Below are 15,166 nucleotides of genomic sequence, written 5' to 3' on the forward strand. Positions count from 1 at the left end.
AAGTTTCACACACACACTCTATGTACATACACATCTATGCAAGTTTCACACATACACACAGTATGTACGTACATATCTATGCAAGTTTCACACACACACAGTATGTACGTACATATCTATGCAGCAAGTTTCTCACACACACAGTATGTACGTACATATCTATGCAGCAAGTTTCTCACACACACACACCCAGAGTACACACATACCTATCTATGCAGCAAGTTTCACACACACAGAGTATGCACGTACATATCTATGCAGCAAGTTTCACACACACACAGTATGTACATACATATCTATGCAGCAAGTTTCACACAAACACAGTATGTATGTACATATCTATGTAGCAAGTTTCACACACACTCTATGTACATACATATCTATCCAAGTTTCACACACACACAGTATGTACGTACATATCTATGCAGCAAGTTTCATACACACACGGAGTGTGCATGTACATATCTATGCAGCAAATTTCACACAAACACAGTATGTACGTACATATCTATGTAGCAAGTTTCACACACACACTCTATGTATGTACATATCTATGCAAGTTTCACACACACACACAGTATGTACGTTCATATCTATGCAGCAAGTTTCTTACAGAGTATGCACATACATATCTGTACAGCAATTTTCTCACACACACACACACACAGAGTATGCACATACATATCTAAGCAGCAAGTTTCTCACACACACATGCACATACATATCTAAGCAGCAAGTTTCTCACACACACACACACAGAGTATGCACATACATATCTAAGCAGCAAGTTTCTCACACACACACACACAGAGTATGCACATACATATCTATGCAGCAAGTTTCATACACACAGTATGTATGTACATATCTATGCAGCAAGTTTCTCACACACAGAGTATGCACATACATATCTATGCAGCAGGTTTCTCACACACACACAGACACACACACCCCCCAGAACGACAGAACCACAGCCCACCTCCCCACCCCACCATCTGGCTTCACAGAGACCTTGCCACAGGCACCAAGTTCCGTACATTTTCCAGGAACGCCGAGGCCGACTGTAAACCACTGCAGGAGAGGTGACAGCTGCAACACTTCACAAGTCTGCACAGTTCATTTTTGAGGCTTGTATTTCTCTAACTTAAATTGAAAGGAGTGTTAGAGAGGTCACAGCTACAGCCCTGGCCATCATCAATGCCGAGCCCTTGTGCGGGAATGGATCTCACCTGGTTTCAGAGAGCCGCGATGCGCTCCGGTGCCACAACCCTAACTTCTGCCGCATAAACAATTAGACCAGCCTGTCTCACTGCCTCGATCACCTTTCAGTGACTCCTGCGGTGGAGAGGAGGGTTTTCCTCATGACTTGCAGCACCACAATTAAACGAACAAGGGAAAAAAAACAAGCACCAACCCATTAGCTTAGTTAACTGACGTCATGACTGTGGCCAAAAGGCCTCAGCTCCCATAAGACAGACAGCCGCAGGCTCCCCTGCGTTTCACTCTCAGGAATGCAGCCCCCAGTATCTCAGAGGGAAGTCTTTCAGATCGGGAAGCACAAATTCACCATTTCCTCCTCCTCTTTTTGGAACCACCTGGGGACTGTCTGTCTCAGACAGCACGTGGCGATCAGGAGGCTGGGAGGCAGGGCCGTGGACTTCCAGGCAGCCACCCAGCTCCGGCATCCCAGGCTGCAGCTGCAGAAGGCCCCGGGGAAACCTGGAAGAGCCTTCCACTAGGCCAGCGCAAACACGACTCGAATTTCACATCCTGCTTGACTGTGCACTGTGCCTACCGGGGCCCCGGGGGAGTTTTCAGACATGTCAGGAGGGGCCATCCCTCTCCCGGCCCTGGGTGGACAGAGAGAGCAGCTGTGGCCAGCACCCCCTCCTCCCCCGCCCCGCCCCGGGGAACACGAGCTCCTTCACGGAGAGGATTCCCAACAGCAACAGCGGGTCAGTGAAGCAGTGTTTGTAATGTTGGAAAACAAAGCCTGTTTGCCACATCGATCTGTTTAAAAACAGCATCTACTTGGACATGCTGTTCAGTGTTCGATTCTGAGCTGGGATCGAGCAGTGAACGTGGCGGACCAGGCACCTGCCCGCACAGCACTTACACTCTAACGCTAAGGAGAGAGAGGCAAAGACAAAGACGATGCTAGACTGGGATGACGACTATGAAGGAGGTCAAAGGGCGCAGGGAGGAAGGAAAGGAGCCGGTGACTTCAGGTGAAAGCCTCACCCGGGAGACAGCACAGGACCTGCGGACCGCGCTCACCTAACACGCAGGGACAGACTTCGATTCACTCTCACAGGACTCTGCGGCTGCTCTCTCTTTAGGCATTTTGCCAACCTTCAAATTACTGCAGAATCAAGGCCGGAGTAGAAAATGAGGTGACTCAGATGCTAAGTTATAAAACATTCAGGAAACCAGTGGAAATGTTAGCAGTCACAGAGTCTGAACAAAAATCTGCAACTGCAATCAAAAAATTGCTTTCTGAGAGTGGTTTTCTGATCTTCAGTGAAGACGGATGTGACTAAAAGCATCTTTTAAGAGGTTACAACAGGACCCGCTATTGACACAGAGGGTGTTACTTGATCAACATTCCCTCTTGAAACTCCTTCTGAGCTGAACTGTGACCCAGGGTAAGTTGATGTTCGAACCCTCAACACGTCACAACTCCACCTTATCTGGAAGCAGGATGTTTACAGAGGTTAACTGAATTAAAATGCAGTCGTCAGGGATGGGCCCTAAACCAATGACTGGCTCCCTCATGAAAAGGGGAGACCTGGACAAAGAGACACACACAGACACACACCCGGGGAGAAGGCCACGAGAACTTGAGGAGGAGATCACAGTGCTTGCCCACAAGAAATGCCAAGGCTGGCACCTAACCAAGAGAGGCGGCCCTGGAGGAACCAGTCCTGCTGACACCTTGACCTCAGATCCACGGCCTCCAGAACTTTAAGACAGCATGTTTCTGGGTTTAATTCATCATTTGTGGCACTTTGTGATGGCAGCCCTAGCACAAGAATCCACTCACCAGGTCAACAGGAAGAAACACAAGAGGAGTAACTAGCAAGTATAAAAAGCATGGTCAGAGGAAGTGGAAGATGTCACGCTTTTGAAAGATGAAAGATGAATGTAGGGGGAAAAAAAGGAGGATCACACAGTCAGAAAGTGCTCAGAAGCTCTCCTTGGTGGAGGGATGTCAGAAACCACGACAACTACAAGAAAATTTCCGAGTCAAAATCATGATTTTCCAAACTGAATGTTCCCACGGGTGTCTCAGACAGGAGGGGCAGCACCCACCTCCCGGCTCCACGGGAGGTGGTCACGACGGGAGGGGCCCTTGACCTCCAGCCCTTCCTGCACCTGCCCACCGGGAGGGCAGGCCCGAGGCAGGCGAGGGGTCCGGGGCTCTGTCAGAAGCTGGGGGCCTGACACACACGCCAATACAACCAACTCCGGAGAAGACAAAGACTGGAACTGCTGAAGAAACAGGATCCTTGCACAGGCTTGGCTCTGAACCATATTCAGTCATGAAAACATAAACACCGAATGTTGAGAAAATAAGTTATAATACAGTTATGTTGGGAGGATGGAAGGAAATGTGTGTAAGGAGGGTTATACAGGAAATGAAGCTTCACCTCGCACACCAGGAAGTCACTTTCTCTGAGAAGGCCTCCAATCAGAAAACCAAGCTATTGAGGTGTAAGCACACGCGTGCGCGCACACTCACACACACACGGACCCAAGTCCCACACAAAACAGGCAGAAGAGTTGAAAGGAGTTGCTTTCAGGAAGCAGTGATCAAGAGTGAGAAAGAGTATTCAAAGTACTATTTCAATTTTTAAACTACATATAAAGATATATATAGACACACATATACTTTAAAATGTCTTAAGATGGAGAGATTTATTATATGATGCAGCCTTACAAAAAGAGTCTTGTTTACTGGAATGCAGCCTACTAGAGGAAAGAGAAATAAACACCAAGCGCGTAGGAGCACCATGAGGTTTTGTTTTGCTTGGCTTTTAATTAGGAGAAGCTCTTTTCCAACTCTCAGCATCAGCCCTGGTGGTCCATTTGAGATTTAGGTACTTCTCATTAACAAGATCAAACAAACGAACCAGGAAATTTAAATATAGCAGAGTTCCTATTATGTTATCCAGATAATTTGTGTGGGGTAGGGAAATGTCCTAATACAGAAAGAAAAAGGTAAAAGTTGCTCAGTCGTGTCTGACCCTTTGTGACACCATGGACAGTATCCCATCAATCTCCTCTGTCCATGGAATTCTCCAGGCAAGAATACAGGAGTGGGTAGCCATTCCATTCTCCAGGGGATCTTGAAGACCAAGGGATCGAACCCAGGTCTCCCACATTGTAGGCAGATTCTTTACCATCTGAACAACCTGGGAAGCCCTACACAGAAGCCCTTTCCCAGTTGATGGCAAGGACATCAGCAAAAGATTCAGCCAGCATTTTACCAGGAAGACTTTCAGCAGTTGGAAAAAAAAAAAAAAAAGATCAGCTACCATAGCAATACAGGTATATCAGTATTTTTCAACTAGCAGAGAATAAAACTACACGTAGTTTTATAATCTAAGTAAATTTTTTATGAAAATGATTGAAGTTTGCAGAAGAATGTCAGCTACTTAGAGACCAGTTATAAAGTGGTCAGCAGCAAAAAAAAAAAGTAGTCAGCAACAGAATTTTCTTTTAATTAAGCACTCATCTGCAGTGTATATTCCAAGTACAGAAGACAGCTCTGCTTTGCAGATACAGAGACAAGGCTCTCCCTACAGGCCTGGACAACAAGATTCACACAGCCAGAGCAATAATGATGGCAAAAATCCCAAGGCTTAAATTTGTAAATGTACACAGTACATAAAATATATACAAAACTGCTGACTACAAAAGTATATTTCCTATTTTGACACTATAAAGATTAAAGTTTCTGGGTCAAGGAAGAAATTTTAAGCACAGGAAGCAATCATATTTCTGAGACATAAACATCTTTCAACCAAACATCATATTCTCGTGCTAAAAATACAAGCACAGAGGTCTCGCTGATTCTTCCTTGGCTCCCTTTCAACCCCTCCCCATCCAGCTTCACAGAGAAGCAGACTTAACTCCCCGACAAGACTGCAAGCTACTTCAGAGCAAGGGGGATGTTCTGCTGCCTTCTGGCCCTTTGCCCTAGTCTAGTCAGAGCTCCCAGTCTGCCACCCTGCCTGGGTCCTGGGGTGGATCGAGGCTCTGACATTTAACACACATCGTCCTCCAACCTTGACAGCCAGCCCAGTTGTATAGGTATTGTTGTTCCCACGTTACAGATGAGACAACTGAGTCAACTTAAGGCCAAAAGTGTATTTAAACACGTGGAAATTCCTGAAGGTCCATGAATGTATTTGTTTAATGGGAAGTTCCCCTGTACTGAAGAGCTGATAAATCCCAAATCATTAATTTATTCACAGTAAGGAAAACTCCATTAGAGAGAATCTTTCTGCAGATGGAGTTGGAAAGTTGAGTCAAACGATACAGTGAAGAAAGCACCAATTAAGAAACCCTCAATATTGTAATTAGCCTCCAACTAATAAAAATAAATGGAAAAAAAAAAAAAAAGAAAGAAACCCTCAAACTCAACAGCATTAGGGGTCTCAGCTGGCTGCCCCCACGGGAGGGGAGAGGCTCTGGTGTGGAGGAGACAGCTGGAAGCCCCGTCCAGCTTGGCCACGTTGGACTCGGGGCTGAGACCCTCAGTCCAGTCCCAGGTAACGAGGAGTCACAGAGGACACGCAAGTCGACAGTCCAGAGTACCCGGGAAGATCCCTGAGGAAGGGAGCTTCTTGGATTATGACAAACATGTCACCAGAAGTCCAACTGAGCCCAGGTCTCCTCGACACTAAACAGAATCAGCGTCCTCGGGGACTCAGCTGAGAACAATATTCAGCCAGCGTTTAGGGGCCATGTTTTAAATGCTCCGTCCCGACTCAGCCCAGCGATGTGCTCGTGCCAGGGGAGGCAGGCAGAGGGACCTGGCATCACACAGTCCAGCCGATTCCAGCGCGGCCCCAGCCCCACGGCCTCTGGGGTTCTCCCCCTGGCACTTCTTGCCCTGGCACTGCTGGCTTTCACACACAAATGCCTCAGAGAAACCCAAGGCGCCTACACAGCAGGTGCTAGCCTTCTAGCAACTGATAGACGCTGACATCAAGAATTAGTTCTCCAGTGTTACCTAATCAAGTCAAAACAAAGCCGGAAACTGACTCTGGCCTGTCGAGCAGACACAGGTGAATTCTGACAGTCCTTGGGCAGAGCGGTGGTGATGGGGCCACGGCAGCACTCCCCCCTGCACAGCTGCCAGCCTTTGGCAAAGCTCTTCCAGCCTCACCATCTTTGCCTAGAAAATGGGTCTATTATCTCCACCTCCCAGAGTCGTCGTGACTCTTGAGATAATTTCTTAGGACGCCTTGCCCTAAGAAAGTGTTCAATCATATAACTGCAATGATGATGACAAGGTCTTACAAACATTAAGCACCTCCTAGAAACATGCAGTGTTCCTAAAAGTAGACATCAGTACCATTTTGCAGATGGAGAGCCTCAGTGGATGGAGCAGCTATCTTTTAAAGACCCCCAAATTCCAAATTCTTACTTCTCAAATAACATTACTTAGGCAAGTTTTTTGAATTGGTTGAGCCAGGTCAACAAAAGATCAGTTCTTTCTCAAGAAGCACTGGTTTAATACACATATTTAGTTATAAAACAGAGAACTTTCTCTCTTAAATGATGCTTCCCTAAGTAAGTCCTGCTTCTGTATAGGTCTTATGTAAAAAGACGTTATGATTATCTTTCTTGTTCAGTCGCTAAGTCGTGTCTGACTCTTTGCAACCCCATGGACTGTAGCACGCCAGGCTTCCTGTCCTCCACTATCTCCCAGAGTCTGCTCAAGTTCATGTCCATTGGGTTGGTTATGGCTATTAATGTTACTCAAATTCATCCAAAAATGTTGAAATTTCAAAGAAATATGTGGGTAGATTCTTTGGAAGTTTTACAAAGAGAAACATAATTACACGTAGACTACTGAAGAGGCAAAAGTATATTCATACAGAATCTTGAAACAAAAAGTATGTCCCCTAGGGGTCTCCTCTAAGCCCAATCGGTCCTTGACTTACGCTGGTTCAGAAAAGACATCAGTTTACGAGGGTCACAGGTGTATGACCCACCCATCAGAGGAAGTACCACTTCATATCAGGGAGTAGCAATTCAGAGTATTTAATTCACATGAACTGTGATGGTTTCACTGTTGCCCAGTTGATAACTATACAAAATCATACAATAAAATTAATGGATGAGTTTATATTGAAGAGCTTCTACCTTTCAAGGGCCTTTCAGAATGAATGAAACCGCATGTCTCTAGTACAGCAGGACACGCCTAGCTCATCAGGAGCAAAAAACGTCACATCACCACTAAATAAAGAGATGAGAACCATCCTGACCACCGCACACTGCCTCTGCTTATTCAGAGGCAGAAGAAAGGCTCTCAGGTAGATTTCCATTCCAGATTAACCAATGAACTTCTTTATAATTATGATCCTTTTTCTATAAAAAGGAAAACAACTTAGTAAAGATTGGAACTAAAGATTGAAAAACACAATAATATCACCCCTTCCATTATGTTTCAGAAATAGGTAAATGCAGACATTCAGCCACTGAAAATGTTACTTGGTGCCACACACCCGTCTTCCTTCCTGCGAGAAAGTCACTAGTCCCAGCTTCAGAGTTTCTGAAGGAGGTTTTCCCTGTCCTCAGGGTCTCTTCTGCATCTACAATTACTTAATCATACTCACCAAAACCAAGTCACTTCTAGACCTAGCTACTGGTACCTCTTCTCTTTGAAATATTAGTGTCTTTGTGTTTCTTCAACTTTTCAAATCCACGTTCCTTTGCACTCCCTGTAATGTTACGCAAAATATATAACAACTAAATTAACAAATGACCAAAAAAAGTTAAAAATCAAGACAATTGGAGAGAGCACCACAGGTGCCCTGCAGGTACTAGGTGTGCACCGCCACCTGGGCACACTGGGTCTGATTCCTTCCACACATCAACCCGTGAAGACCTGTCCCCTCCTCTCTCTTCCCTTCACAGAGACTTGTAAACCTACAGATCCTGTCCCCATGACCGGTCCCCAGTGGTGCCCCTGTTTAAGTGTTCCTTCCCTCTGCAAACTGTCTTTTCGCTAGAATACAACAAGCCTTTACATCTGGCTGCTTCTTCCATCCAACAGTCCACCTCTCCTCTACTCCCTCTGGTTCAGTATTTACAGAGCAAAGGAGGCAGACTGGCCACAAAGAGTGCATGAAAACTAAGGCAACAGTTGTTGTTTCCTCTGACCCTGGTGAGCAGCTAGAGGAAAGCCAGAGATGACTTGAGAGCAAACCCAAAGCAGCCGAGAACAAACAAAAAAGCAACTGTATCACCACATGCAAAGGGCGTGCCTCCCTGCAGCTGATGTTCATCAAGGGAAGTGAGTCTAGAGGATTAAATGCTCAGGCAGGTGGAGATGGTTGGGAGGAAATTGAACTGAGAGAGGAGAAATTCAGATTTGCTAAAACAGGCGTGAAGGACCATTCTAGATTCTTGAATAGGAAAGATGGAAAAAATGCTAGAAGCTGAAAACAATTTAGAATTTACAGACCCCTCTGAATTTTACTTATACTCTCAAAGTGTTAGTCTCTCGTTAAGTCAGTCGTGTCCAACCCCCTGTGATCCCATGGACTGTAGGCCCCGAGGCACCTCTGTCCATGAGATTTCCAGATAAGAATACTGGAGTGGGTTGGCATTCCCTTCTCCAGGGGATCTTCCCGACACAGGGATCGAACCTGGGTCTCCCGTATTGCAAGGCGGATTCTTATACTCTTCCTGGTTGGAAAAAAAAAATCAGTTGATGCAGTTCAGACAAACTTACATATTACAAAACAATCAAGGGAATTGGTACAGAAAATAAATAAGGATATGAAATGAAACAAAGGCAACAGACTCAGTTACTGTTCATAAGATTAATGACAGAAGACTTTATCTAAACTGTTCACATATGCCAAGAAAGTCAGATAAAGGCAATCCACCAGCTACCAGGGTAAGGCGAGCAGCGCTTTCCTGGGAGTCAGTGCTTCTCCTCCGAAGAAGCAGGGAAGTCTTATTTGGATAGTTCATGTTGAAAATATAGGACAGTGAAGATACACACAACACTGCATAATAAAGCTCTAAATGCAAACATGACAAAAACTGGCCACACATTCCAAATGGCTTTTTAAAAGATCACCTTCTAGTCCCAGCCCCCAAACATGTATGTAGTCTCTCAAATCATGTATTTGATATAAATAGTCTAAAAATAATTTTAAAAGCCCCAACAGTTCAGTTGGTAAAGAATCTGTCTGCAATATAGTAGACCCTGGTTCGATTCCTGGGTTGGGAAGATCTGCTGGAGAAGGGATAGGCTACCCACTCCAGTATTCTTGGGCTTCCCTTGTGGCTCAGCTGGTAAAGAATCCACCTGCAATGCAGGAGACCCAGGTTTGATCCCTGGGTTGGGAAGATCCCCTGGAGAAGGGAATGGCTACTCACTCCAGTATTCTGGCCTGGAGAAGTCCATGGGATCAAAAAGAGGCGGACATAACTAAGCGACTTTCACTTTCACTTTCTACCTAGCAGTCATATAAACCCCTCCTTGGGGTTTGGCCACACCCTCCTGGTATGGACCTGAGATGAAGGCAGGGAAAGGGGCTGATGCTGTGGCCAAGGAGCCTCACTTTACCAGGTGAATGCACTCTGGCTCCTTTCTTCATTTCTTTGTAGCAGTTTTACCACCACTCTAACAAACAGCATCAACGAAATTTAGCACTCAAAGTCTTTAGAGGAAAAAAGATTCTAAACTATAATCAGTGAAGCAAACAAGACTGTACAATATAATTTATCGTCATTTAATCCCAGGGCTTTATCTTGCATTGCAGCACCATTTATCTCCTAACGGATTTTCTTTTCCTTCTTCCCTCTAGAGGGAATGGATACTTAGGAGCCGAATCCCTCAGTCCCAGGGTTCCTGAGCAGGCCAGACCACCTGGACCCAGGTTCCCGCTGCCAAGGACTCAGAGAGATCCCAAGCGACTCACTCTCCACTTTCACCCTGGACGATGGGACAGGACACATGTGAAGTGTCTAGCTGGAGTGACAGAGTGTAACTAAAATAAAAGACTCAAGCCCAAGGCAGGGAAGGTGGAGTCCCCAAATCACCGCTATTAGCCAGCAAAGCCACCAAAATGACTCATTTAAGTACTTTATTACTAAGATAAAGTCATAAAGCATCCTGCTCCAGCCTGTAACTATCCTCAAAGCTGTAGTACGAGAGTATTTATACAGGATTCTGCCTGCCAATGCACGAGACACAAGAGAAGTGGGTTCAATCCCTGCATTGGAAAGAACCCCTGGAGGAGGGCCCGGCAACCCACTACAGTATTCTTGCCTGGAAACTCCATATGGACAGAGAAGCCTGGTGGGCTACAGTCCATGCGGTCACAGAGTCGGACACAACCGAGCATACACGCAGTGCCAACAGAAGGTGCTACATACCAACCTGTGTGTTGTTTCATCATAAAGAAGGCAAATGATAAGTCAGAGGACTCTGGGGCTCACCCAGAAGGAAAACAACTTACTTCTAAATGAAGGGAAATAACACAGACTAAAACAGGCTTTCAAAATAAAGGCCCCAAACCACTGCCCAGTGATTGATGGGCAACTCAATGTGGGCACACACATACACACACAGTGACAGCCGCTGGAGTCAGATCAAAAGGGTTTAAATTAAAGGTGGGCAGACTTGTTTGAACGGGCACTTCCTGACAGGTTGCTAAGCACCCAAGGGAGGCAGCTGAACCCACCTCCTTACTAGACAAAGCTTCCAGCTGGGTGTCACCGCTGCCACCTAGGAGCAAAAGCATATAGATGAAGCAGCACAGCTGCCAACACAGAGAACCAAGCTGTTTCTAAGCTCAAGTTAATATGTAAACACTGCAAAACGTTCACTGTAACGCACATCAGCTCACTGACCACCTCCAGCCGGGTGGGGGCTTCCCTAGCGGCTCAGCAGCAAAGAAAGTGAAAATGAAGTCACTCAGTCATGTCCAACTCGTTGCGACCATGGACTGTAGCCTACCAGGCTCCTCCATCCATGGGATTCTCCAGGCAAGAATACTGGAGTGGGTTGCCATTTCCTTCTCCAGGGGATCTTCCCGACCCAGGGATCAAACCTGGGTCTCCAGCATTGAAGGCAGACGCTTTAACCTCTGAGCCACCAGGGAAGCCCCTGCAATTCAGGAGAAGTAGGTTGGATCCCTGGGTCGGGAAGATCTCCTGGAGGAGGAAATGGCAACCCACTCCAGTACTCTAACCTGGGAAACCCCAGACAGAGGACCCTGGGAGGCTACAGTCCATGGGGTCGCAGAGAGTCTGACCCCCTGAGCGGCTAAGCCACCACTACCGCCTCCAGCGAGTGGCGTGGCCCGGACTGTGCATCCAGGGCTCACAATTCAGGAGAGCCGAATTCATTTAGGAAGTGCCACCAGCTCTGAGATCACTGTTATGGAGACACTGTCCGCTTCTTTCTACCTTCATTCTACAGACCTCCACAGAGATGCTTCTAGAAGATAGCCTTACCCTGGGAGCTGGCAGCAACCAGAGTCTGGCCTTCTAGGACACAGTCTACCATAGGAGAGGGTGCAGTCAGTAACCCAAACGTGGCAATCCCCAGTGACGAGCACCTTTCACAGTCACAAGAACAACGGAGCAACCACGCAGAGCCCAGCCGATCCTAATCATCTGCTTCTCACCGGTGTCTTTACTGTAGTGTCAGATGGCTTTGCAATGCTCCCATTTCCAGTTCCTCCAAAATAAAGCTTCTCTAGTTGGTTCTCAACCTCGCTATCAATTACAACAGAACCTACCAGTCTCATTTCTAGCATTCTTCGGCCTTCACCATCCACCCTTGGGCCTGGAGGTGCTTCAATCTGACACATCCCCCCTGACTGCACTTTGAAACTGGAGGGAATCGGCCACCCACACGGTCCAATGCCCTTCCACCCCTGGCCTGGGGCCTTTTCACACTCGTGCCCAGGATGGCCTGAGGCTGCCGCCCCTTAAGCAGAGAGGATGCTGCACTAGGGGGCCCTTCCCCTGCTGATCCCACCTCTGCTGTACCTGCCGCCCTTTGCAATGTTACCGCAGCTGAGAACAATCAACATCAGACCATCAACATATAAGCCATCATCATATAAGCCCTAAACAATTTCTAAATACTTCAAAATCTATCTCAGGACTGGCTACGTGTTGTCAACGCTTTAGGAACTAGCCAGGCCAAGTTTCAATAACCAGTAACACTCCCGAGCATCCGCACTGGGCAAAGAGCTTCAATAGGGCCTGGCCTGACACCAAGGCAAGGGGCACTTTTAAAATCGGGGGCGGGGAGGGGGGCACTTTTTCAATCGTGGATTTTTAAATGAACCTAGCGGTTTGCTAAGTTAATTCTTAACATTTCCGAACTGTCCGAGTTCCAGCACTTTCTGAAAGGGAGGCTGATCTTTCTGGTAAAGGTTTTCCTAAGTGTCTTCCAGGCCACATGCCCAGTGTTCACTGGGAACAGTCTCCATCTACCCGGGCAAGGGAGAGACGGAGACCCGCCGGGGTCAGAAGAGAGAGAAAGCCTCAGCATCCTTTGCACACGGTCGACGCAGACGGGGATGTGCGCGGGGAGGGGGTCTGGAAGGAGGAGGAGAACTACTCACACTCGGGATCCGGTCCACAGCCCGGAGGCGGAGACCCAGGAGAACGAACGGCCGCAGAGAAATAACAGCAACTTCCCGGCCGCGCCGCGATCACGTGCCGGGCCCCCTCCCCCAGGCCCGGGGGCGGGATGGAGACGCGGCCTCCGGCGGCGCTTCCCTCGCCAGGACCCGCGCGGCAGAGCGTCTCCGGGACCGCAGCTCCGCCTCCGCGCCGCAGGGCCGGGCGAGGGGGCCCGGAGTCACCCTCCGCTCGCGCGCCGGGGGCGCCGAATTTCTCCGCGTCTCCCCGCCCGCCCGCAGGGGGCGCAGGCAGGGGCCTCGGCCTGCAGCCGAGCTGGAGACGCCCCTCACCACCACCCCCTCACCGCGGGGAGGACCCGGCCCCGCGACCCCGCTTACCTGCGGCGACTCCGCTCCCGGCCCGCGCCGGCGCCCGGAGGGCAGGCGGCGGCCGGACGGCTTCGGCGAGGACCCGCCGGGCTGGGCGCGCTCGCGGGCGGCCGAGGGGGCGGGGCCGGCCAGGGGCGCGCGCGGGGCCCGGGAGCCCGCCGCCGCCGCCGCTGCCTCGGGAGCCGCCTGGGCCGCAGCCGAGCCGGGCGGCCCTCATGAATGGGACGCGGCGGCGGGGCGGCGGAGCGGCGGCGGCGGGCGGGCAGGCGGGCGACTCGCAGGCCCCGCCCCGCCACGTGACGCCGCCGCTCCGCCACCCCCTCCCGGCCACGCGCCGCCCTCCAGACCGCGGCCCCGCGCGCCGCCGAGCCTCCCATCTCCCGCGCGCTCGGCCGCCCCGGCCTCTGGCGGGCGTGGGGCCATTCGAAAGTTACCTTTCTGTAATAGTGACTCCTGGTACCCATGGCAACCCTTCGGCGCGTCACGAGCATCTTAGAGCCCAATTGCCCAAAAAGAATAAATATGAAAGGGGCTTCCCAGGTGGCTCAGTGGTAAAGAACCCGCCTGCCAGTGCAGGAGGCGCAGTAGACACAGGTTTAATCCCTGGATCTGCAAGGTCCCCTGGAGAAGGAAGTGGCACCCCACTCCAGTATTCTTGCCTGGAGACTCCCATGAATAGTCCAGGGGGTTGTAAAAGAGTCCCACGCGACTGAGCACAGTAAAGGGCAGAAAAGAAACAAGGCATCAGTATTTCATAATCCACTTTCAATCACAAGTAGCACATCTGTTTGATTACTTCCCCGCGCCAACCCCCTCCCATCCTATTACACATCCGCCTTTAAAAATATACTTTTAAACAAATGGATTGCTCCGGTTGGATATTATTGTTGCACACTGGCTTTTGTCTCTTCGCTGCCTATGCCCTTACTGAAAGTTATGAATGGAAGTACATGTGTTCCTTCCAAATTCCATTAACTTCTCAGTATGCATTCTGTGGATGACAACTTATACAGCTTTGAGGATATTGAAAAGTAGGGCATTTATATAAAGCTCCTCCCAAGCCCAGCCGCAGCTGAGTCTCTTCCCACCGACCGAGTGTGGGCTGACGGGGCTGGGACCAGGGAACCAGCTCCCTGTCTCAGGGCCCCTGGGTGGCCTCTGCAGAAGGAACCCAGACAACCACTTCCTCCTCCAAGTTCCTTCTGCCTTTCTCAAGCATTCAGCCAGGCTTCGCCCCATCCTTAACCAGGGCCCCACAGAAATGTAGGTGGTTTCCTTGGCCCAAGGACTCTAGAGTTTCCCTTTTGGGTGCCAGGCTTCACAAGTGGATAAAAATTTTCAAAGACAAAGGCTGGACTTTTCCTTGAGTATTTTACTCTGCTCTGGAGAAATGAAATTAAATCGAGAAAAATGGTTGGACCCTCACTTTCTATGTTAATAGAATGGGAACGGGAATGCCTTTCTCCTGGGGTTGTCTTGAGAATCACACACCATTACATTTAAAGCGGGCCTCCGTGGTGGCTCAGTAGTAAAGAACCCACCTGCCAATGCAGGAGAGGCAGCTTTGATTCCCGACTTGGGAAGGTCTCCTGGAGAAGGAAATGGCAACCCACAAAAGTATTTTTTTCCTGGGAAATCCCATGAACTAGAGGTGCCTGGCAGGCTACAGTCCATGAGGCCCCAAAGAGTCAGGACTTGGCAACTGAGCATACAGGCACATAGTAAAGTGCTTAATTGAGCTTAGTGTGGGGCCTGGAGTATTCTGTTGCTTGTTTTCTTTTCTCCCCCGCCCCTGCCCCCTTAGATTTTTCCTGTTTCTTTGAGGCCATTCTCACTGCCTTGGGAAAGAGCTTGGGAAGAAACTTCTGTCAGGCCTCCTTCCTTCCTTTCATCATTCAGGAAGCCCTACACATCCTCCCTCCCTCCAAACTACCTGA

The 15,166-nt window shown here is 48.9% G+C and overlaps 1 protein-coding gene across 2 annotated transcripts in view; it reads right to left on the minus strand.

Annotated features, from left to right (window-relative positions):
• The window catches only part of LPIN2 (lipin 2), a 77,315-nt gene extending 63,857 nt beyond the window's left edge, over nt 1-13,458 (minus strand). The window contains exon 1 of one of the 2 annotated variants that reach the window (XM_043444546.1): nt 13,239-13,458. The gene's annotated coding sequence lies outside the window, so the exon portion shown is untranslated. Of the gene's footprint in view, nt 1-12,839; nt 12,967-13,238 lie in introns of those variants that run through there. The other variant, XM_043444547.1, reaches the window with a different exon arrangement.
• Nucleotides 13,459-15,166: the final 1,708 nt, after the last annotated feature.

Source organism: Cervus canadensis, chromosome 23 (genome assembly GCF_019320065.1).
Source record: "Cervus canadensis isolate Bull #8, Minnesota chromosome 23, ASM1932006v1, whole genome shotgun sequence".
Classification (NCBI taxonomy): domain Eukaryota; kingdom Metazoa; phylum Chordata; class Mammalia; order Artiodactyla; family Cervidae; genus Cervus; species Cervus canadensis.